Source organism: Eubalaena glacialis, chromosome 3, assembly GCF_028564815.1.
Source record: "Eubalaena glacialis isolate mEubGla1 chromosome 3, mEubGla1.1.hap2.+ XY, whole genome shotgun sequence".
Lineage (NCBI taxonomy): Eukaryota > Metazoa > Chordata > Mammalia > Artiodactyla > Balaenidae > Eubalaena > Eubalaena glacialis.
The window spans coordinates 100135554-100162029 of NC_083718.1; the positions used below are offsets into that span (position 1 = coordinate 100135554).

At 37.6% G+C, this 26476-nt stretch overlaps 1 protein-coding gene across 1 annotated transcript in view; it reads left to right on the forward strand.

Moving 5' to 3' along the window:
- VAV3 (vav guanine nucleotide exchange factor 3) overlaps positions 1-26476 on the forward strand; it is a 422617-nt gene that overhangs the window by 299519 nt on the left and 96622 nt on the right. The gene's annotated exons all lie outside the window — the stretch shown is intronic.

Consider the following 26476-nt stretch of genomic DNA (forward strand, 5'->3'; position numbering starts at 1 on the left):
TTCACCTAGTTGTAAAGTTTAGCTTTCAAAGCATTATAGCTTTTCACTGAAACCACACCCCTGGTAGCCATGCCAGTTTATGAGCTGTTTGAAAAGATTTATGGGAGCTTGCCTTTGGCTAGAAATTGCCTCACTTGTGTCCTGAGATCAGTTTAAATCTTTTAAGTACAGAACAAAATTAAGGCCATTAAAAAAATTAGGGGTTCTGGTTTACTTTTTTTATTGGTTCTAACTTTCCCAAGATGATACCCTTTGCAGAAAACTCTACAATAATATTTAAAAGTGACTTCTTCTGTTCTATTTATATCAGGAGTGTATGACTGTGAACATAATATTTTTTCTTTATTTTGTATGAGTTATAGTATTTCTGTTTCTGAAAATTACCTAAACTTTATAAATATTATTTTAAAATATTTTCTCTTTCTCCTATGGGCATTTTCATTTAATCTATTTTCCCCCAAGGAAATGCATTTCTATATATACAGTGTGTCAGTAGGAACACATTTGACTTTTAACTATGTACATTATAGCCAGAATTTTTAGGAGCCTTTAGATTATTTAAAGGGAGGTATAATGAATTCACAGATTATAAATATGGCAAAGTGGACCAATAATAAAATAGTTTATCTTCCTTTATCCTAAAGGTGATGGCTTTCTATAGGTATAACTCTTCTGGTATTTATATGTGTCCAAAGTTTTTAGAACTTCATGAAGAATAAAGTTACAAATACAAAAGAAGTAGTGCCATATGTTATGTTTGGGGAGAAAAATATATATATACATTATATATAATATACATAGCTGTATATATATGCACATAGCTTTCCATTAGGTATAGTAAATACATATGTGTTTTCTCATTTTTCCACACTTTTGAAAAGAAAGCAAATAGTTGATGATCTTGCCTGTTGTAGATCCTAATGTAATAATCATTTCTCCCTGTAGAGTGTCTTTTGATGTTAGGCTTGAATTATGTGTTTAGAGTTGGTCGTCTTTTTTATCTTTGCTTCTTTCTGTTTATTTCTGTTTATTACTTTCTGTTGGCAAGTTGCAAAGCTTTTTTGCTCAAAGTTAACCCTAGCTTGATGACTTTCTTACTCTGAGTTGATCCTGATGTAACTATTGTTAAGATTTTCACAGTTGTGTGGGAGAAGTTTCACTCCAGGATATTTAAACAAGGGATCAATAAAACTGAGACCTCCTAAGCATGGACGGACTGCTTCCAAGGAGCATTATTTGCTATCAGTGTTTTTACTATGAAAGGTCCTTTAACCTTTTCTCTTTTAGCTATTTTAGTTGTCTTTTCCAAGTGTTAACACACTGACTACTTTCCAGGGTCTCACTTAGAGTGGCTTGTAGAAAAAAAGTGATTAAAGAATTTGGGAGGTCAGATGTAACCACTTCACCAGGTCCAAATTTCAGAGCCATGTCCAAAGTAAATTACATATCTTCTCCATAGACCTTTTGTTCTGGAAAGGAACTTAATGCATAGTTCTTTGGGTAGTATTGTTACTGAACCAAACTTAGGTCCACTCATCCTCGGGCAGTAAAGCCAATCTACTGACACCAGGTTGTGGTGAAGGAAAGTACAGCATTTATTGCAGGGCGCCAAGGGAGGAGAATGGACAGCTCATGCTCAAAAGACTTTCAGGGAAGGGGTATTAAAGGCAGTGTGAGGGAGGGAACTACAAGGTGTGTGATCAGCTCCTGCACAATTCTTGGATTGGTTGGCATCAGGGTGAAATTTCAAGCATCATCAGCCTTCTGGTTTCAACCAGTCTAAGGTGTACATTTTTGCGATCAGCAGTTTTCATCTGGAGGGGGTCTGCTCCCTGTAAAAACAACTTAGGAATGTGTGTCAGGACTTCTTCTGTATCTTTCATGGAACTGTGAGCTCCGTGATTCTGCCATGTGGTGTATTTATAGTCTAAATTGTTACCAGTTCCCCAGCCCAACAGCTATTCTTTGTTTCTCCATCATCTTCACATTTCCCAATCATTAACTCTTGAGCCAGCCTTTTGAGACTCAAGGGAGGCCTGGGAAACTAAAGCAAAAGCCTTTTACTTCAAAGGACAAGGACACAGGGGCTTGCATACGGTTTCAGTTGGTGCTTAATAAATATTTGTTAAATGAATTAATGAATGGCTATATACTTCTTCTGCATGCACTGGCTCTCTTGCTTTTTAAATTCCTCCTGCTGATAAAGTGGACCAGTATACACAAGGAATATGGAATAGTCCAATGGTGGGAAGCATGGCTCTGAGCCACATTGCCTAGGCTGGGGACCCAACTTAGCTGTTTACTTGCTGTTGACCTTTGGCAATTTGCTTCCTCTCTGTAGTTTCCTCACTTGTAAAAGGAGATTAATAATAGTAGCTACCTTACAAAGTTGTTTTGAGCATTACATGAGTTAATACATGAAAAGTACTTATAACAGTGCCAAGTATGTAGTAAATGCTAAGAGGTGGCAATTATTATAATAATTACTTTGTGGTAGAGCATGTTAAATATTGGACGTTTTGTCATGTGTAGGAGAATCAAAAGTATTTGCCAATTATTTCTTTGCAAAGAAACTCAGAATTTTATGTTGAATTCTAGGTGAAACTAGAAGTTACATTATCACAGTCGTTTTCAGATTTGCTGTTGTTCCCTACTTACCTGATGGCTTCCATGATATTTTGCTTATCTTCAAGAAGAGACACAATCAACAGTGGTGGTTGAGAGTTTTTTGGTGAAGTTAGTAGTGTTTGTGATTGCAATAAAGAAACAAAGAAAGAAAAACTCCCAAGGTTAAAAGCAAATATTGTGGGGTTCAATTCAAACCACGAAAGATGTGAGGTTTACCTTGTGTCTTATTTGCATATTTAAAACTTTTACTTTTATTAATAATTGTAGTTAATCTTTATAGATAATATTTACAAATGGCTTTGCAGTTTAGTTGACTTTTTCTTGTCTTCTATTATGTGCTAAGAAATTTATCAATTTATGATCTTGACTGCTTTTATAAATATAATAATAGTAATGTGTTAGATGCAAATTCTGGTAGCTCTTTTGGATTTTTTAAATATAGCAGGGTATTTTCATCAGTTTGTACTTTTCTTCCTGAGACAGATGTTGGTTTCAGGAAAATAACACTTGTAAGAGACAGATCAATTATTTCAGGAACACGGAGGTGCTAGGCCTTTTTCAAGAACATGAGATCATAAATCTCAAGAAAATCTGAGCACTGGTGTAATATTTTTCACCTAAAGTGGCACCCAAGGTCAAAGTTACCCATTAAATTTTAATACTGAGCTTTAAAAGTTTTCTTCTGAGTAGAGAAGATACAAGATTTATTTTAGTTTGCATGTGGCAAATCTATATACCAGCATATGTGTTCTTTTAATCAACCCTGTGTTTTTAGACTATTGCAAAATTATCTCATATTTGTGGAACTCATAGCCTCTCGTATTTAAGTCCACAGTCACTAGCTTTTAAAAAATCCAGGCCGTTGTTCTGTGTTGCACTACCTAAAGATTAGATGGAGTAGATAGGAAATATTTAGGTACCTCATTTTCTTTCTGATCTTAAGTTATTCATGTGATTTGTGATAACCTTGAATAGTAAGTGAACAGAGTTCTTTCTGAGAGCTCTTGCGTCGCATGTGTTCATTTTTAAACTCTTGATTACGAAGAGAAAAATGTGGCTTAGAAACAGTGTTTTTTCTTGTTCACTGAGGAGATGTCTTACTGTTTCTTAGAAGAGACATCTTCAAAGATGGTCACTTTCTCTTTCAGGTGGATAGGATTGGTAGATAATGCCATTCTTATCTGTTCCTGTATGAAGAAAGGAATTCAAGACATCTTTTTTTCATTACCAACTTCGTATCTTATACAACAATAAGCACCAGCAATGTCATTAATTATAAAACATGCCCCCCCTCCACAATTTATATTCTGCCTAAGGAAGGAGTAGATACAGGCACAAAGTCTTGATTGCATAAATGCATGTAGATGAGTGTGCATATAAAATATTTTAATATTCTATTTTATACTCTGATTCATTATGGTAGGGCATAGTGTCATAAAAATAATTAGGGAATAGTCTGGTAAACATATAAAAAGAGCTAATTATGTAATAAGTGCAAAAAAGCAAAAGGAATTGGAAAAGAGAGAAGCAAATGTAGGCTAAGATTGCTTTTAAGCTGAGTTGTCTATATATGTTTTCATTTATATAAATAAAATTTTTGTTATGCTGGTTTTTTGCATTGAATTACAACTTAATACAGTTTTCCTTAATGTTTTAATTTCAAATTATTGGTAAACTCATTCCAAATGTAAATAGAATTGTTGATTTCTTTTAGATTTGCTTTTAAACATAATGCCAATTTGCTCAATAGAGAACTCTTATCTTTTTAATTCTCAAATAGAAAACATTGATGAGAAAAATAGCAACCCAGGATTTTTAAAATTATTGATCTAAAACTACATTTTCCTTTTTTCCTTTTTTTTTTTTTGAGGGAGATAAAGGTATATTCGTGAAGTTTTAGTAAGTGAGCTTTTGTCTATAGTAAATAAGTAATAAAGTATCTGTAGATTACAATATTTCCATATTAATCAGTCAAACCTACTTCTGTCTTTTCTGTCACCTCTAAAACGAATTTCTCATCAAACATAAATCCTAATCTAAATATTAGGAGCATAATTGTAAAACTGTAAAAATACATTTCACATTGAAAGAATGAACTTGAAAAAACTGGGACAATAGAACTTAGTGATTAAGATTCATTGCAGAGAAATGAGAAATCCAAGCTGTGCACGAGTGCTGGGGAGCCTGCTCCGGTTTTTAAAATAGATGATTTTCTCAAGCTTCTATTAAACTATGGACAAAAAGACTGGTTTTGCGCTAAGGCATTTGATCCCCTTGTAGTTATTTTCAGGACTGCCTTCCTAATTCCCTTTACCATGATGATATTTTTCTGAAACGTACATCACAGACCCTTCCTCACATCTTTTTTTCGTTTGGGGAGGATTTATTTTTCCCTTTGAAGGCTCATTCCGAGCTCACAAAGGGTCACTATTGCTGTCATCTAGCAGGTTTGCCCATGCCTTGCCAAGCCCAGTCTTTTACACGGCTCTGTTACCTCCCGCGTAGGAAAAAGAGGGCAAGGTGAATATTTGAAGACGTACATGGGGTGGGGTGGGGGTGCCTTTAGATGGGAAGCATGGCATCAGTAATGTGATTATTGAAATTAAAAAACATTTGGAGTACTATATACCGAACCCACTTCTGGATCGTTTATGCACTTTTAACTTATAATTTCTATTAGTGTAGTAATTATGTCTTAGAAAAAAATGTATGCATTTATTACATATTTAGAAAAATATTCTGAAAAGGAAGTCTTGAACCTGGTGAGCTGCTTTTAACATTTATCATGGAAAAATCATTCCTCACTTGGAAGGTCAGGTATGGCCTGGACTTCCTTTGTTATATCTGCGGCCCTGGTAGTCAAATACTATCCCATTTCAGAAGCAAAAGAACATGTCATATAATGCTAAGTAGGCAGAGAAACTTCACAAATTTCTTATGAGCCAACAACTTATGAGAATCAGGTAATCTTGTTCCAGAACTTTAGTCTGAAGTGAGGTAAATGAGAGGAACCAGTTGAGGCAAAAGTATTGGCTTCAAATAACAATGTTTGATACAAGTAATATCGCCCTGATACCAGGAAAGAGGACAGACACTGATAAAGTAATCCTTAGTATCATAACTTTATAATCTTATAGTCGTTCTATACACAAATAGTGAGAATGGTTATCAAATTAATTAGAACATTGGAATGGAGTTTGTGGAATTTCTATCAAAATGACTCATACTGGCAATTATTTACCTTTTTGTGTATTCAACTCAAGTTGATTTTTAAATTTTTAATTTGAATGAAAAGAAAAGCTTGTTCGGTTTTTTTAAATTGTTCTTTACAGATAACTTTTGAGACTCACTTTTTTCTGCAGAGATATTAGAAATATATGGAAGTTTCCCTGTCTTTGAGGACCTTGGAATTTTGTTGGAGAGATAAGACATACAAACATAAACATGTCCAACAGTAATAGCGTGTGGTGTATGAGGAACCACCAAAGTGTGTGTGGTCACTTATGAATGGTGTTGTTGACTAGGTAGGCAGGATGAAGGAGACTCATTGTGGACTAAAGAAGGGCACAGGACAGGGAGACGAGGTATCTAACAAGTACATCAATAAAAGTGCATTTATATACAACTACAGATATTTAAATAAAGTTATCAGTCTCTTACTAGGTTTGATATTCTGACCTCAATTCTGTATCATCCAGTGTGCTCTTGTTTGTCAAGTGGCATAAAACCATTTCAAAACTACAGACTTAAGATGGTTTGACTTAAGATTTTTCGACTTTAATGATGGTGTGAAAGCGTTATGCATTCGGTAGAAACTGTACTTCCGATGTTGAATTTTGATCTTTCCCAGCTAGCGATATGTGGCATGACGCTCTCAGAGATGCTGGGCAGAAGCAGCGAGCTGCAGCTCCCAGTCAGCCACACAATCGCTGGGTAAACAACCAAGATACTTAGCGCCATTCTGTTTTTCACTTTCAGTATAGTATTTAATAAATTACATGAGATATTCAACACTCATTGTAAAAAAGCTTTGTGTTCAATGATTTTGCCCAGCTGTAGGCTAATGTAAGTATTCTGAGTACGTTTAAGGTAGGCTAGGCTAAGCTCTGATGTTTGGTAGGTTAGGTGTATTAAATGCATTTTCAACTTACAATATTTTTGACTTACAATGGGTTTATTGGGATGTGACCCGTCGTAAGAGGAAGATCTATAGTTAAGGGAAAAAAAAAAAAAAGAGTGGAGGATTTACTGACTTAGGTAACTAAAGTGGAGCATGTTTGGCTTCAGGCAGAGTTAGATCCAGGGGCTCAAATGATATCAGGTTCCATTTCTCCTTGTGTCTCAGTTTTCCTTTCTTTTCTGTTGATTTTCTGTCAACAGGCACCTCAGGCAGGTTATCTCACTTGGAAGCAAAGTTGGCCACTAGCAACTCTCAGTTCCCCACAGCTAGTAATCTCAGAGAAAACTGGACACCTTTGCCCCAGTAAATCTAACAAAAATCCCAAGGTGTCTTTAACTGGCCTGGCCCAGATCTCTGCTCATCTCTGAGGCCATCACTGCAGCCTGAGCAGTGATGGTACCTGTGTGATGAGCCACCTGGCTTCTGTGCCTACCTCTAGCATGCAGAGAGGGCCTGACCCAGCCTGTTCACAGGAAATTTGTTTTCGGTAAGAAAGAACAGCTTTGCTTACAAAAGAATGGGGGAAGGAAAGAAGAGCAGCTTGGTTTGAGCAGATTATAATGTACATCTGTTATAGTGTATGCGTTTTAGACATTGTCCTCCTTGGGCGTACTGTGGCTGGGTTTTCCACCTCTTCTACCTTGGCCTTTTTCCATTTGTAGGCTCTTCTATTTGATTGTTTTCTAGTATCAGACAAGGTAAATCCTGAGGAATGTACATAAAATGGGAACTGGAGAGTCTTGACAAAAAGCTCATCCCTACTCACAGCTTTAGTTTGCAGGGATACCAAAAAGCAAGTGTTCTTGAATCACAGTATCTTCTTATAACCCTGTCTTTATACCTAAAATACCAATGTGATATTCTCCTTTAGATAGAGGTACTCTGTTTCTATAAGGAGATAATCCTTTGTTCCACTATTACCTACCTACACGTTAGTGTAGATTGGTCCATCAAATTAGAGAACTGGGGAAACAGGACCTAAGACGGCATGTTTTGTGGAGGCAGGTGGGAAGAAATGTTCCCTCCCTACTGGAAGGGTCAGGATGAGAGTGCCGGAGAGCCAGAGACTGCAGCCCTTGAGGCATTAAGTTTAGACCGTAACCTGCCTCTGTGGCAATAAAGGAATCATGAGAAGGAAGGAGAAGGAAGAATCTTTTCTAGTTTTGTCTGTACAGTCGCCCCTCGGTATCCACGGGGTATTGGTTCCAGAACCCCCCACAGATAGCACAATCTGCGGGTGCTCAAGTCTCTTACACAAAATTGCATAGCACAGTTGGCCCTCCCTACCTGTGGGTTCTGCATCTGCAGATAGGGAGGGCCAACTGTATTAGGCACTTTCGCTTACATGAACACTTGTTGATCATCAGAGGCAGCCCTGTACAGCCGTTTAGACTGAGCACTGTGCAATGGCATAGATCTGGGTTTGTGTCCTGCCCCTCCACTTAACTAGTTGTATAATCTTGGACCTGTAAACCTGTTTTATCATCTCTAAAATGGGGGGTAATAGTAGCAGATACCTCCTGCTGTCATTGTGAAGATTAAATGAGATAATAGGTAAAGCATTTATCAACAAGGTTTGGCACATAGTAAGTGCTCTGTAAGTGATGGTGGTGGTGGTGATTACTAATACTTAAACACTCCTATGTTAATTTTCTATTGCTGTATAACAAATTACAATACATTTAGCAGCTTAAAACAGCATGTTTTTTATTTCACAGTTTCTGTGGGTCAGAAGTCTGGGCGAAGTTTAGCTGGGTCCTCTGCTTCAGGGTTTCTCGTAAGACCTCACTCAAGATGTTAGCTAGGGCTATGTCTCATCTGAAGGCTCAGGTCATTCCCAGCTTGGCAGGATTTGGGTCCTTTTGGTCTCTTAAACTGAGGTGTTCAATCCCTAGCTTGCTGTTGGCCAGAGGCTGTCCTCACATGGGCCTCCCCAACATGGCTGCTTGCTTCATCAAAGTGTACAAGCCAAGAAGGTGATGGAGTCTCCTAGAAGGATGGAAAATTAAGTCTTATATGACAAAATCATGGAAATGACATCCCATCACCTTTCTATTGGCCAGAGGCAAGTCACAGGTCTTGCCCACATTCAGGGGAGGGGATTAAACAAGCATGTGAATACCAGGAGGCAGGGATTATTGGGGTTCATCTTAGAGTCTGTCTGCTACAAACTCTAAGAGGGAGATATTGTTAGTTTTCAGTGGAGGGAACCAAAGCTCTGAGAGGTGAGTAATTTACCCAAGGTCACACAGCACCTGGCAAGTACCAGGACTTAATTGCAGTGTTTGGCTCCAGAGACCTCATTCTTCTAGAGATCGTCTGTGTACCCTACTTATGCCAACCTTTGGACAGAGGAAAGCTTATTTTCTAAAGTTTAGCTATGTAGAACAGTGCAAATTAACAATGTGATCTGGTATGTTGTGCAGAGTTCATTAGTGGCTGCTGTTACAATGCAGATTTATGGGTGATTTTATTTTATGCATTGTTAATTTTGAAAATGTTAATCTGAAATTGCTACAGTATTTCAATAAATTTGGACGATTAAAACTTAGCACCAGAAGAATCCCTTGCAAAAGATAAGGCAGCTAATTAGAGGTTCTGAAACAAACAACTGTAGACACTGGCACTGAAACATGCTGGGTGGATAACACCCAGCAGAACTCACTCTGCTTAACAGTTTTGAAATGGAAAGAATGATTCCTGGCAGTCTGAATATTAAACTTGAACGTAATTGATTTTTTTAAGAAAGCCATTTTAAGGAGTTAGCTAACTTAATGTATAATTTTTTAATAATATGCAGTTCTGGAAAACTGTGTTCACATTATTTTGGAATGTTGTCTTTTGTATAACTGTAGTGACCAATTACCATAGGTATTTGTTGTCAACATATTTTTCATGTCACGATATTTCATATTTTTTATATATATATATTGTTTTGATGTTTTTTTAAGTTTAAAGGTGAGGTAGCACATGCTTTTTTGTTGTTGTTTAATGATATTTGAACTTCTTAGATAAATTAGAGTTTTAACCCTTGTATACTGTTGGTGGGAATGTAAATTGGTGCAGCCACTATGGCAAACAGTATGGAGGGACATTAAAAAATTAAAAATAGAGCTACCATATGATCCAGCAATCCCACTTCTGGGCATTATCTGGAAAAAACAGAAAAAAAAACTAATTTGAAAAGATACATGCACCCCGGTGTTCGCAGCAGCACTATTTACGATAGCCAGGATATGCAAGCAACCCAAGCGCCCGTCAGCAGATGAATGGATAAAGAAGTAGTGGTATATATACACAATTGAATATTACTCAGCCATAAAAAAGAATGAAATTCTGCCATTTGCAGCAACATGGATGGACCTAGAGAATATTATGCTTAGTGAAATAAGTCAGACAAAGACAATACTGTATGATATCACTGATATGTGGAATCTAAAAAAATATATAAATGAATGTATATGCAAAACAGAATAGACTCACAGAAATAGAAAACAAACTAGTGGTTACCAAAGGGGAGAGGGAAGGGGAGACGGGCAAATTAGGGGTATGGGATTTAGAAATACAAACTACTATGTGTAAACTAGATAAGCAACAAGGATATACTATATAGCATAAGGAGTTATAGCCATTATCTTATAATAACTTTTATTGGAGTATAATCTGTAAAACTACTGAATCACAGTGCTGTATACCTGAAATGAATATGATATTGTAAATGAACCATTCTTCAATTGAAAAATAGAGTTTTACACCTTGAAAAGTTTATTCTTAAAAAATTCAGAAAACGTTAAGGAGGTATAGAAAAGTTTCCTGGACAAATTGCCTGTAATCCCTCACTCAGATAATCATCCTTTACACTTTTGTTTTGTTATACACTTTTTTCTAATACTGATTTTCTTTGTGTGTAGCCATGTGTTTATAAAATGTCTCTATTTTCAATTTAATGTCCTGCTTTTATCACTTGACTTTGTTTCATGAGAATATTTGTTTATTCATTTGTTCGTTCAACCATTTGACAAGTATGCAGGCTTGGTGTGAAGTTTACAAAGATGAACAAGACGTATTCAGTATTTTCCCTCACACAACACACAGTGTCATGGAGCAAAGGTAATAGTGTAAGATTTGAGATCAGGGAAATGCAGGGCCTATGCTTAAAAGGGGCAAATACTTTAGGTATGTGAACATTAGGAAATGGTGTCGAAACTGAAGCCCATATTATGAGTAGGGGGTTGACAGAACATGAATGGAGACAAGAGTTGCTCCAGAAAAGGTCGTATTTATCAAAAAATTTTTTCTAGCTTATTGTTTGTTTCTATATAAAGTTTTAAATTCGCATGTGGTCATAGTTATTGGTATTTTATTTATGGGTTTTTTTTTTTGTTTTTGTTACTTTTATGCTTAGAAAAGTCTCTGATTCTGAATTTTGTTAAATATTTACTTCTAGTCTTATTATTTAATTTATGTAACATTTCACCCATGCCATTTAGCTTATTTTTATTTAAGTAATAGATGAAAATTCTGTGAGCAGTTTCAAGACGTACATCAAAATATTTTTAAGGATTTATAGTACAACATTTTATAAAATTTAACTTTACCTTTTTTATATGTTGCCAAACAACGATATTGCATTGTTTACTTTTTATTTGGTGCTTTATTTTACATATATTTTGCTTAGATCATAAGTTATCTTGTGCAAAATATGTCATGATATATGCTCTGTACACATAGTAAGGGAATAATATTTTAAACAAATACAGGTACTTAATATTGAGATAATCATGCTTTTTTGTTGGTAAACTATTACAGACTAAGATTACCTCTCCTAAGCTTTCTTTGGAAGTAGGAGGAAAAAATATTTTGTAGCTATTCATTTGAGTTCAGAGTATCTCCCACCTCCCGTTGATCTCTTTTCCCCTTGTAAATATACATCCTCCTTAATCTTACAATCTTTTCTCAACTTAATTTACACAGCAGCTCCTGGGGCTAAGCCTAAACCTATTATTTTAAAAGATCTTTAGTTTTAATAATTTTTCATCACAGTAAGAAAATTTCACTTCTACTTTATTTGAAAAATGCCATAGATATATCCTCAGTTCCAAAACAATGTAGAAATTCTATGTTTTAGAGCTCTTATTTAGGAAGTTTTACATGTTGCCATGAAAACATTAGGTGTTTAATAAATAGTCTTTCTTGGGGGACCCAGTTGTAAGCAGTTAGAATAACGACTTTGATTTCCTACCTGGTGTGTTGCTACTAATGATATGTTCAGGAAGCATGCCTCTGGATGTCCATATACCAGCAGTTTTGCTCGTAGCTTCTTACTGTTTCAAATGGCCCAAAGGAATCATGTGATACCTTTAATTCAGGACAGAACTTTCCTTCTTGGGACTAAGAATTCTTCCTTCACTTGGTATAGAGTACATCGTAAGGATTAGATAGATGAAAAATGAAAATATTCATGTGTTTCTCCAACTCACCTACTATCGTATTGCTAATATTGCAACTGTTAACTCCCAGAAGAAGAAACTTGCCATTTAAAAACTGTATTGCCATGCTTTCGGGATCCCATATTTTAAAAGTTATGTATCTCCCATTTAAATTGAAACAGTATTCAAGAACAGAATCTGGCCAATGGTTTTGAAAAAACAAAATGGCAACACCTTCTTGGAATCTCAGACTGTTCAAGAGTGTTTTTTTCTAGCAAAACAGGAAGAAATTGGAAAAAAGCATATGGACTCAGGTTGAGCATGTGATGTATTTTCAACTTGAATCGGTACTTTACTCATATTTGTAGTGTGACTTAAAATTAATTTTGGTGAAGCATTTAGATTTGAGAGAGAAAAAAAGTCCCTGTCTGGGACTAAATCAACATTTGTGGCATCTCATTAATCACTGCCTTATGTAACCAGTTTTCCCACCTAAAGAGAAGCTACTGCGATGAGAAAAGTTTATAATATTAATGCCAAGTGCAGATCTTACCTCTCCAAAACGGAGTTCATTAATCATCATCGAAGCACAAGAGCAAACATACTTCATGTCTCTTGCCAATTTTTTCAGTAACATTTCTAAAAGGCAAAAAAACCCTCTATTTTCCTATTTTTTAATCTTCATTTGAAAAGGTTTTAATTTGGCTGTTATTTAATTTGTGATAATGTTATGTAAATTTAATACGCTCTGAGGATGCCCGTGCATAGCATATAGCAGTAGAGTATATTGATTGGCTTTAGGCTTCTGAATCAGAGACATCTGGATAAAGATTCCTGACTGTGTTACTTACTGCCTGTGCGGTCACAACATGCAGAGCACTTCAGGCACAGTGCTTGGCACAGGGTAACTGGCCAATGACCGGCAGTGACAGAAATTCTTATTCTCACTGGTAGGAAGCAGTATGAGCTTGAAGTTTGAAAAGATGGGTTTCATTCCAGGCTTCTGTGTAAATCTGTGGGCAAGTGAATAGCCTCAGTTTTTTCATCTGTAAAATGGGGGTAGAAATAGTTGCCTTACCTACATTGCAGGATTAGCAATTAGCACAAATGAGATAATGCCCTAGTCAAGATAGAAAACTGAATCTAGTCATGACATACAAACTTGTGTAATAAAGTAAAAAATAAGTGCCAAGTGGTGAAATCTTCATTATTTGGCCATATATTTCAGTCTCTCAGTGTTAGAATTCTGTAGCTGATTAGTAGTTTTGATGGAATTTTAGGGTCAACCATGTAGTTATTACATCCTCTATGCAATCTTTAAATTACTATTTACTGAAAATTTTACTGTTCTTTCTTTGTTAGTATGGCTTTACATCTTTTTTTTCCTGTCTCCTAATTTTAAAAATTATTTACAAATAAGAAAAATTGAGTAACAGGGTACTGAGCCAGTATATGAAAATGATGACAATCTTACAAAAAAGAAAGGAATAATACAAACCACATGTGAGAAGACAAATGCACTGATTCAATCAATCATAAATAGAAAAAAAAAAAGCTTATGTGCAAGAAAAAGTGGCTCCTGCCTACTTTTGTTTACAGCCCATGGTCTACCAAGTGTCAGGGGGTAGGAATGGATGGATGGTGAAGTTTTCAGGTACTTCAGAAAACTAGTTGATTTCTTACTTGTCCCTTTCAGAAGACTTGCCCTTTCTTGTTCGTTTCTATGGCCCCTGCTATTAGAAGCATTGTTAAAAGCCAAAGGAAGGACAAGGACATTCTAAGGTTATGGTTGAAGATGCAGCTGTGAGGCCTTGGAATAATCCCAGGAGACAGGCAATGGTAGTGTCCAGCAGCAATAGCAGGGGTAGCTCTTTTTGTCCCCATGAAAGAGTAAAGGATCAAGAAGTAATCATATGGACACGTAGAAAGGCTTAGTTCATTTTTTAAGTCGAAATAGTTTGTAAGAAGAGGTTGAGCAGAGTAGAATAGCAGGAGGTTTTCATAAGGTGAAGTAGAATTAAAGTGCAGGCAAGAATTTTTCTGTCTTCAGTTTTAAAGAACACCAGCCTCACTTGTCTCTTTTTCCCCTGTATTCTTCTTGACCTTCTTATCAGCTCTTGACTTTCTCCCTGGGAGATTTTCTCTGCATAGTCAGCACTGACTTCCACAGAAATCCTGAACGCCATACCCTTATTACAAAAGAGTTGAAGAGAATTCAGATAAACAGGTTGCAATAAGTAGCTTGGGAACTAACTGTTACAGGATGCTTCCAGAATAAGGCACTGCCAACTAAAAGCTGAAAATTCCATTTCCTGTGTAGCATGCCCAATTGTAGGCTTCACTTAAAAATATAAACTAAAGTTAATATTAAACCTTAGAAATTCCTACGGAACCACCTACCTTCCTTTGAGAGTAAATTTTTTCTAGAATTGTCACTTTCCTCTTTTCCAATCTGCACAAACGTAGATCCCAGGGACCTTGCTTCCAATTTTTCCTCCTCTTAATACAATGAGGGAGAAGTTGCTGGCGTGCTACACATTTCATTGTACACCACAACTTTAATTCTTAACATATATGATGTATACGTTCACCATGGGGTGAATGTTAGTGATAATTATTCATGTACAGGAATTTCTGTATACTTTATTTTTAATTCTCACAAGAAGACCTCTGAGGTAGATTTTATGCCCATTTTACAGATGAGGAAGTGGCCTGAGAGTTTAAGGCATGTGTTCGAGTTCTCATAAATAGTAAAGACTGAAGCTGAGCTTTCAATCACAGTTTTATAAAAATTTTATATATGTGTTTCCATAACCAGTAAAAACATTAAATGTTTTTAACTAAATATTAGGATTCTTGTTGTGGAAAGCGGGGGGCGGTGGGGCGTGCACATTCACTAAATCAGTGCACTTTTCAAGGAGATTTATGTTGTATCCAGGATGGCCTCAGCTATGGATCACACCCAATGCTCAGAGGAGGGAGGAAATGGGCTGAGGAAGGCTATAGGGAGACAGTTCTGGTCACAGTGAAGGATATGCACTCTGAATTGCTAATCTCCAGAGGAAGGAGGAGTATGACCTTGATGTCAGGGCTTCTGGGCAGGGGGAGTTTTGCTATTGCATGGATGAATGTTTGGGTCCTAGATGAAAGAGGACCACCAATTGGGCAGGGATGGGCAAGGCAAGTAGGAACACAGATGGCCCCTCGAGTCCCTGCCAACCTAGGGTCACTACATTTCCAGCCAGGAAAGGAAGCTCATTCCCTACAGCATTCTAGAGCTTTCATTAGTGTGTCTTTGCTTTGATTTTAATAGGATTAGATAATAAAATCATAGCAAAATATCAGGAAATGACCCCAAACAAATGTAATAAATGCTGCTTCTGTTTATTCTCTATACGTACTGTCTTTTTCCTTAATATCTTCATTAGTTTTTGTGTAGGAAACAGGATTTGGGCATGATTTGGGTTATTTTAAATAATTTATAGAGGTTGGTTATGTTTTTCCATGCTTTATTGTTGGTCATGTCTGTGTGTGTGTAATCCTAACATAAACTGTCAACAGTCAAGGGTCTCACTCTTTAATTATGGTAATATTCCTTATAATAAATCTGTTTACACTATTTTACGTATAAATTACATCTAATTTCCCAGGCAAGTACGGAGACCTTGTTGGATTATATTTCCCGCATTGTTGCTCCATCACAGGCATGCTCTTAAGTGCATTGTGTAGGAGGCCAGACAGTATAAGCGGTTAAGAAATTAGACTTTGTCGTTGGCATTGCCTGGCTCAGGGCTTAGCTCTGACACTTAGCGGTGCACCTTTGGGAAGCCGCTCAACCTCTTTTGCCTTATTCTGTCCTCCGTCGAGTAGGAGTAATACTGGTATCCGCCTTCCATAATTGCTGTATGTGGATTAACTGAGAGGAGGGATTTGTACAGCATTAGCCCAGTGTCTGGCTCTTTGTGTGCACTGAATAAATCATTACTGTTGTCATCACCACCGTCTTCAGGATCCGGATCTGGGCAGGTGTGGAAGGCGAGCTGAGACCTGTAGAGGTAGGGCCCAGGCTTCAGACTCCTGAGGCCGGTGGCGATGCTGTGGTCTTGTTTGTTCTGCTTTTAAGAAACCAGTCCCATTAGAGCAGAGGCAGCAGAACAAGCTGCTAGCTCCCACATGTCTGGCTTATAATGTTTTGCGGGAAATTAATAGTACATGGATTCCAAAGCTAGGCTGCCTGGATTTCAACACAGTATCCACTATTTGCCAGCTCTGTGACCTTGTTCAAGTTACTTACCCCCTCTGTGCCTTAACTTCCTCTTCTTTAAAATGAGGATCATAATAAGACTCACTTCATAGGATTATCATGAGGCTTACATGAGTTAATATATATTAAGCTCTTAAGGCCTAACACATGGTAAGTCCTATGTAAGTGTTAGCTAGTATTATTTTTAAAAGTAAAAGATTTTCAGTTATCAGGAGGTAGAAGTGTGTCATATGTAGAGATAATTATAATATTTAAAAGGCTGTAGATTAATATTTAAAGAGAGCTGACAGTGCTAGGCAGGTAGTGCAACATTTTCAGGATAAGAAGCCAGGCACAGCTTGACTGTCTTAGAGGATGTTGAGCCCTCTACTATGTCTCCAGACTGACACACACTTCAGAAGGCAGCTGGTGGAAATTTCAGTCCATAAATTTAAGAGTGCAAGAGATGACACCATTAAAAATTTTTTTTCTTAAAATCAGCTTAATCAGCTTAATTCCATGGCCTTAAACCTCTCCTTGACGTTTGAAGACTGTCTATTCCTGATCAGGAGGGTGTCTGAGGCTTAGGGCCAACCTTCCTAGGTGTCCATGCAGCTCCAAAGTCTTGCTTTCCCCCTAGAGAAGCCCCAGAGCAGTAAGCAGTTCCTGGGTGCCCTGGAATCCCCACACCTCTGTCCCCTTTCCCTCTGGGGAACCTCCTCCTTCCTCTGTTGGTTTTCTCAAAGGCCGACCCTTCTTTCCTCTCCCCTCTGGAACACACCTAGCGTCATCTCTTCAGTAACTCAGGTTTTACAAAGGGCTGGGAGAATCAGTGATTTCTGAAAGCCTTTGCTCTCTACCCTGCAGTGTTCACTAAGGCAAGAAAACAAAGACCTGAGCTACCTGATTATAAGAGGGAGAAAGGGAAAATACTGGGAGAACACATACAAATTCAGATCTCAGTAAATGATCTTGCTACAGGAGTACAAGAGACTGAGTGGCAAGTTGGGAGCCATGGTGATCTACTGTGCTGCTCTTGGAAGAGTGGCATGTGTCCAGGCAGCAAGAATTTCACCCCCTTGCTTGGAGGGGGGGGTTGACATTGCAGTCCTAGAGACCCACACACCCCTTCCCAAACTGTAGACACTGCCTTGCTTCAGGTCACTTTTTATTCTCCAAGGGCCTGTGCTTTTAAGAAATCAGACATTAACCTGTGGGTTTTTTTTTCCCCTCAAGAGTAAGCACTTTCTTAGTTATTCCTGAGGGCCATTAGCCAGCTGTGTGGCTTTGGCAAGTCAGTTAACTTTTCTGAGCTTTATTTTATGCCTGAAAATTGCTGGGTTGAATTTGGTGATTTCTAATGCCTGTTCTGGTCTTAGTATCCTAAGATATTTACAGAGGAAGGTGCGGGGAGAAACACTGGCATAAAAGCCTGTCCTCTGTGGGGCACTTGGTGCTGCTTATGAATACAGAGACCTCAACAGCTTCGTCCAAAGACACTCCTCCCTCTTCCGCTTTGATTTTGCAATGTGCTGTCTTCTCCTCTCAGTTACCACCACCTCCCTTGAACAGTGCATTCGGAGATAATATCCACTGCCTTTTGTTTCCTTATTTATGCATCGCTAGTGTGGGTACAAAGCAGTAACAACGAAAGCTTCTGTGCCTTCTGGCTCTGTGACTTTTCGGAAGGGAGGAACACGGCAGGTGCACAGCAGGACCGGATGTAGAAGGACCACACCCTCCTTCTGGATCAGGTCAGAACACGGGGGTCCCAGAGGTGACCTGAAAGACACGGGCTCTGCCCTCAGCAGGGACGGCCATGTGCAAGCAGGGGATGGAAGACTGGTTTGGCTCCCACCGTGGATCCTGCGGTCTGACTGGAGAAGGGCAGATTTGTAGAAAGTCTCTTTGTGAGTTATGGTTATCGGGTTGTGTGCCTTATCTCCCCTGCTAAGGTGATAGCTCCTTTCAGGGCAAGCACCTGGTCTTTATCTTTCCAGCTCCCAGAGAGTCTTAGTGCAGGACCCCTTGCACAGAAGTGTTTAGCTGTGATGAACCAAGGAGGCTGGTGCTGTGGGAATGGTCCACCCAGTGGCAGGAGGAATAGTTTATCACTGACATCACTTAGAATTACTGGCCCATGGTGATTAAAAAAAAAAAATCTAACTGACTTTTAGTCAGTTTTATTATTGTTTTAAAATTCTCCTTAGACAATGCCCCCCCCCCACCTATTATGTGGCCTGGTGTGGAACATCCCAACCCCCCCTACTTTCCTGCAACCTTTCCCATACACACCCCGCACAGGTATACAGTAAATAATTATTCAATGTATTGACTATTGTAATAGTCTCTTAGCTTCTCCTCTTGCTTCTAATCCTAACTTCCCTTATTCCCTCCTCCATACTATCAGAAAAATGATTAACCTAGAGGAGAACATTCCCCCCGCCCGGCTTCAGCTGTTCAGCTCATCCTCAGAACCAGTCTACAAGATATTAAGTGTATAACACTCCCAAGATCTGCTTCCTACTGAACTCATTCCTAGTCCTCTTCGGCAAGAGCAGAGATGTATGTGGTCATTTTCTACATGCACAGATTTCTTTCTTGCCTCTGTACGTTGGCTCCCGCTCTTGCTTCTGGCCAAAATAACCTTACCCCCCTTCTCCATCTGGTTAACTCTTATTCATCTATTCATCTTACGCATCTATCATTTATCCATCTAAACTCAGTCCAAGAAACTCATCTTGCAGTATCTCACAGCTGATGTGCTATATGGGCTCCTCTCCCATGACAGCCCCGCCATAGTATTTTTTAAGTTTTTGGAAATTATCTGGGTACATGTCTATTTTCTAAAGTTTTCATAAGCTCCTTAATTAATAGCTAGAACTTCATCTTTTTCATACTTATACCCATAGTATCTGGAACATAGTTGATGCTCAGTAAAACTGTGTTGAACTGAATTGTGTGCTCAACTTCATGCAAGGGAACATTGATTTCTGGTGTGCTGATTCTCTAACCTCTTTGGCAAACTGCTGTATGCTTCTTTTTTTAATATATACTTTGGAAATTAAGAAAATGGTTTGTTATTGAGGCCAGCGGCCCTATTTTTATTAAATGCTTACTTTTCAGATTAGTGTATATAAACAATAAAAATATTGAATATTAGTCAGTCTGCACTAGCTTTGTTAATTTTTTTTCAGACCACAAGAACAACGAATAAAAGATTCTAAACCCATAGCAATATAGAACACAGGCATGTGTGTAAAGTGATATTTTGATAAGTTTTACAAGAATCTTCAAGTGAAATCATTTGTTTCTAATATCAACCACTAGAGCCAAATTGAAACAATAGGAGTTGCATTTAGGATCTATAATAGCTGTGATAGAATATCACTGTAACATTATTTGCTGGAATTATAGTAGGGAATTTGCTGGAACAGAAAAGACAATCCAATTTTTTTCAGCAGAGATAAAATACTAGTAAACTCTTCATTTTGCAAATTGGCATTTTTTGGAAACTCTGACCACTTTATTGGCAATTATCTTGAATCAAGTTGCATGTAATTTTGCCTCTCACATTCTTCTAAGTTTAGTAAGTTTGGTGAAAGAGGAATTTAGACAATCGTGTTTTTTTTCACTATGTTTATTTTTCAATCCAAATGTACCTAAAGTTCAAAAATCTAGAGGAAGTTTAAGCTTAACCTGTAGAGGTTACAGAAGACCCAGAGATATTTTCAAAACCCTAATGGAATATTATGTATATTTATTTTGTTAGGAGGAATTTTTTTTTTCTCCTAGAAATACTTGATTTAGGCCAATGCATTTCTCAACCCTTTTTTTTTAATTATAAAATTTCTTTATAACTCCAACTCACACAAGACTATTCAACAGTATAAAAGTTCATATGTTAAAATGCCATTTGAATATTCACAAATGGAAAGTATATTTTAAAGTCATTGATGAACTTTGCATTAGGTAATTACCACCTCCCCAGAGGCTTCCAATGACTCCTAACTGGCTGAGCTGCAGTAACACATCCCGATTATAAATGCATTCCCTGGTTTATACAGCAGTTACCACGGATCTCATTAAAACAGAAATTCCTAGGCATATTTAAAATATGATTAGGTTTATAAAGAACAATGAAAAACCCAGGGAAGCTTCAGGAGGACAAACCAGCCTCAGCAGATAGAAGCAGATGTGCAGGACATTGCTGTGAATAGTGGGCATCTCATCCCATGTTTGGGAATTCCTGCTTTCTGACTGACATTCGTCCCATTCTCCAAGTGCTTTTTAACTGCCAGTATTTCAAACAGTGGTTGGATAGAGTTAGAAACTTTTAGCTTCATTTCCTTGCCCATTACTCATATGACTAGTATGTCTTTTTCTACCCATTAGGCACACAGAGAATATGCTTCTGTTAGCATTTTTCTCTAAAGCAGAGTGTATCGCAGAGTTTTCATTTGGTTAGTAAATGTTCTTGCTAAAACCTTATCATATAATCTGTCAGTCTGGTTGGACTGGGGATGTAAGAAACTTGAAGACCAGTGTCCTTGAATAAAATCCATTCAACTCTCAGTGCTTTTAATAAAGTAGGAGAGATAACTAGTGGACCTCCATCCACAGCATTGATCACTGAGGAGCAGCATCGTTTGGGCTCTGGAAATGCTCTGTGTGCGTCTGAGATAACTTATGCCCCAACTGACCTTATCATCCCTACATCAGGCAGATGCTTTTTTTCCCCGTATAGAAATTCTTTAAGGAAAAATCCAAATTGAGCCAAGTAAAAATTGAGAAGGTATTCTTCTGTACATGTTTTTTGAGCTTCTCCAATGTTTCAGCCTTCATTGTAACCTTTTTTTAAAACACTGTCGTATTTTTAAATATAATTTTAATTGGAGAAAGGGGCCTGGATGCATCTGTATTGATGATGGTATGGGCATATAAATTTGTTGACAGTGTCATTTTGCAAAGTGGATTCAATGTTGAAAAAAAAAGCAACTCTTTTTTTTTTTTTTAAATGACACAGTCACTTTAGACACAGTACTCTGGTTTTAAAATTTCAGGTCTATACCATGTAGGCAGTTAGTCACATTATGAGTGATAATTTCATTTGCTCTCAGAGCTATTTAGTTATTTGCTTACAGACACATAATGACTGGAAAATCTAAGCAATTATTTTTCATTTAGGAGAGAAAAATACTTCTCCCAACCAATCTAGGGTGCCAGTTTTATTTTTCTTGGCAGATCCAGTTGGAGAAACCGGGTAATGCTGAGTCCCAGAGTATGTTAGGTATAGACTAGAACTCTAGGTTCATGATCTTTGTTCTAAGTCCTCAGAGTCTTAAGTCATGACTCGGTTGAAACAGAGAATTTGGCAACACATATGGAACATACAAAATGGTCCTATGTTGCTATTTTATTTGTACAAGCAGAATTAGTCAAGAAATACATTTTAACATTTTATTAAAATTATTCTTACAAATTTTTTCTTTAATGATGAACATTCACACAGCCTTTTATTTATTCAATGGATGTTTGTTGAGAGACTGTTGGCTACCAACCACCATACTAAGTAAGGTTAGACAGTTGAGTAATTCATGGTCCCTGACCTTGTGAAGTTTATATTCCACTGGGGAGGAACAAAATACTAACATGCAGTTTATGCTCGCTGCAGTCATTTCTGTCACAGTGATGCAAAAGGTTGTGGAAACACAGTGGAACAGAGGGGAGCATCTATCTGCCTGGGAGGGCTCAGAAGGCGTCCCAGAGTCGGTGCGCAAGGGGACCGCAGTGATCACAGAACTATTAGCAGGGCTCTGCATTGTGACAGTGCCTGGACCACTTGGCAGAAGAAGGTCGTGTGCACTTTGGGTGCATCACGGGGAATGGCAAGGGTGGTGCGGCCTGGGTGCATTTCACGTAGGCGCCTAGTGAACGGAGCTCCAACCTGCGTTCCTCAGGGCCTTGCAGGTCCTGGCACGGGAAAGTGCCTTCCCAAAGCATCTCAGGAGAGCTGTTTCTATGTACGAATGTGCCATCTGCCTGCCAAGCCCGCCCTGAGAGGGTGCTTACCGTGAGTCACATAGGGCTGCGGTATTGACTAGAGGCGGCCCTGGAGGCTGGCGATTGGAATGGTGGAGTGGGAAAGAGCTGGGCTGGGCCTGGGTTTATGGTCAGTACAAAGAGTTTTGGCCTTTACTTCACAGGCATCCAAGGTGTCCTGGAAGGATTTTGTTAACAACAGCAAGTTTTTAAAAATTTTATAAAAGAAACAGATGTTAACTGTAGAAAATTTAGATAAGCAACAAGTTCTCAAAATTTTCTCATCCTAATATACGTACTATTGACATTGTGCTAAGTGTCTTCGCTGTTTCCTGTGCTTCTCTATACTGCTTGTTTTTTTTTTTGTCACAGAAATGAGGTCTACTATGATACTGCTGTTTTGCAACCTACTTTTTTTTTCCCCACAACCTATTTGAACATGATTCGATATCATTAGGCAGTCTTCTGTAACATTATTTTAAAATTTAAGCTTGCTATTCAATTATAAGGATGTACCCTAAATTTAATTTAACCAATTCCCTATTGCTATTCATTTAGATTGTTTCCAGTTCTTTCATATCATAAACTGCACTGGAATGAATGTTTGAAAGATAATCCTCATTATGTTTTAGAAATGAACTTTAAATTGTTATTTAAGATTCCATAAATTTTTATAATTTTAATAAGAGCACTTTTTAAAGTCCCATTTCTTATAGAAAAACATTTCATCTGCATCACATTACATAAACTACAGTCATGCTGACAAGCTCTCATAGTAACAGGGCCTTTTCCCCATCGTAGGTTCCTGACCTGAACCCTGATGAGATTATGCCCTCTTGCCTTTTCCACAGCATTTGCAATTTTTCCACCATAAAACTCAAAATGTTTTATAATAATTGTATAATTTTCTTTTTCTTTGTTAGATTCCAAGTTTTATAGGGGAAGGACATGCCTGTCTTATTTATTACTCCCATTCTAAGCATAAAGAGAGCATTCGGAAGTTGTTTTTTTTTTTTAATTAATAAATACAAGGATAAATGGATGCCTTAGGAAAAGATAAACAAACAGAAACTGAAAGCCAAAGTATCAACAAATAAATTACCTCCTAAGGTCTCCATCACTTTGCAGCCATAGAGAATGCTGTGTTTCATAAAGGGGTAAATGGATGTAAGTGAGAGTCGCCATGTGTTAGAGAGGGAAGCCGTAAAGCCACGGTCACTGTGGTGGCCTGATGTGTATTTCTGTCTTTCTGTGAAGAGATAGACGGATGTCTAGAAAAGCTGGCACATGCATTAGTTTCTTTTCTAGTTATCTTGTTTCAAAGCCAAGGGAGCTAAACCTCAACATGCCTTCCCACTCACTGGAGATAATTAACATGAAAATAACAATTATACAACAGCCCAGCAAAAAGAAATCTTCAAGTTTAGCACCTTGAAAGTGGGGTTCACTGTTAATGCTGTTATTCAAAGAATAATAGCTACATGAAAGAGGTCTTCAAGGAAAGGAATCCCCCCTCTCTAAGCACTGCAGAGTTTTCAACATGCTATAGCCTGAAATTAAAGAGAGAATAAACTCTGGAAGATAAAACATGGAGTGGGGAAAGAAGTGAGTAAATTAAAGATGAATCAGGTTATCTGTGGGAATACTTTTCAGATGCCAAAGAATTTTAATTTCAGTTGTAGGAGAGCTTTCCCTTGTACATGATGGCATTTTAGAAGCTTTCCTTTGTATAGAGGTAGGGGAAAGAAAAGTATAAATGTTTGCCCTTTTAAATTTGTTCTGTTTGTCAGTTAAGCTTGTGAAGATGGGCCATAGAAAAGGTCTGGTTTAGCCCTCACCACTTTTTTTTAGAGGCTTCATTACCTACTCAGTAGATTTTACAGAAAACTAGTTGTATATTTAAACTCATGTATGAAAAGAAACCTTCAGCAGAAAACAAAGAACAGGTAATCAGGTATCCCTAAGACCTCACATAGTGGGTGATATATAGTAGCTGCTTAGTAAGTATTTCCTAAAAAAAATAAAGATTAATTTGGGATACATTTCTATAGATGCCAAGAATGTTATGTAAAAATAGAAAATATTTTTTGTATTTGGTACTTATATGTAGTTATATTTACATAAAAATATAAGTGCATCCTCATAAAAGAGCAATCGCGTTGTCAGTACTCCAGAGTACTTAAAGAAGAAACTTCCGCAACATTTTCCTTATGGATATTGTAAAGTGCTGTAATCTATAGGATGCTTAGAAGTGTAAGTGGTTCTTCATTTTGACAGGAGCATCTGTTAGCCATTTATTTATTTATACAAGTGAATTTCTTTGATGAATTTATCTAATTCCCACTCGTATTTTCTATGTATAGCTTTTAAGTAACAAACCTTTTATTCTGTAGCTGTATGTTTATAATGCTATGTTCTATGTTTATATGTTAGTAACTTTATTGAGGTCATTTATTTGAACAGGAGTGTTTTTCCACTAAAAAGACATATTGAAGTATTGTGCCCAGTAGGAGAATTGAGGGAAAATGACATTTAATGAAATGCTTGTGTCCTCATATAAATTCTATGCCAAAATAAAAACTAGGACCCAAACTATAGATTTTCTAGTTATATTTCTCCTGTGTAGCTGTACTAATAGCAATCAGTTGGCAATTTCTCTTGTGTGATTGTACTAATAAAGTGATTCAGTATTTAAGTTGCTGGACATACATTTTCAATAGTTCTTGTGAAACATCTGCAAATATCACTGAATAGCAAGTATGAAAATGCCGTCTTAATTTTTAGCTCTGTTTTCATGTTTACAGTTAATAGACCTTTCATCGTAAGATGTATTCTGTGAATCCCAGGAAACGCTTGGTTGCAATCTTTACATTGAATTGTGTGTTTTGCCCTGCCTCTTGTAGCTGTGTGGAACTGCAGTTGACCTCTGGAGCAGGGTCATGGTGAGATCAAAAGTAATGTGTTCAAGGTTATATGAACCACTGTGGTGTCCAAGACAATATATGCCCAGAGGCCAGTCTGAGGACAAAATGTAGAGAGAGATTAAGTCCTGTGTATGACAATTCTTTCTTAGCCGCCCTCTTCTATAACACTCATTACTACCTGAGATAGCCAGAAAGGGAAAATAAAGAGAGCATAGGCTATGAAATTTGAAATTCTGCTTAAAAAAAATAATTCTTATTTTTAGGCTGTGGCTTTATAGATGTGAATTTGCTCATAAATGTCACCTTTCTACCATATTGACCTGACCTTTGTTAGATTGTTTTGTTTCATAAACTGAAGTCTTACATTAATTATTCAAGAAATAGAAATGATTGTCTTCCTTGAAATATGTGTGATAGGTTATGCCGAAGCTGGAGGTTAGGCTTGTATGTCAGAGTAACATTTACTCAGCTTCCACTCTCTGGGGACCCTTGTTGAGAGTGTTACTGAAAGATTGTCACAGGCAGTCAGAGTGTATACAGAGGAGAAAAGACGCTGCAGCTGGAGCCAGGAGCTTGGATAATTTCTGTATAATAGGACCTCCCATTTTTTAACAGTTTAGTACTTTCTACTGTCATTCATAGCATCGTATTCAACAAGTTCAGACATATTCAAATGGTAAAGATTTAAATAAAGTCCAAAGTAGCAACAGCACTATTGCAGTGCATAGCAAGTTGTGTTTGCTAGTTTACATTCACTGAAACTACAGGATTTTTCTGTGTTTCTTATAGCATTCATGATAAATACAGGATAAACTACTTTTAAGGTCATTTAAAACTCTTCAAAGTAGTATTTTAGGGTTTCCCTAGTGGCACAGTGGCTGGGAGTCCGCCTGTCAATGCAGGGACGCAGGTTCAAGCTCTGGTCCAGGAAGATCCCACATGCCATGGAGCAACTAAGCCCGTGCACCACAACTACTGAGCCTGCGAGCCACAACTACTGAGCCTGCGTGCCGCAACGACTGAAGCCTGC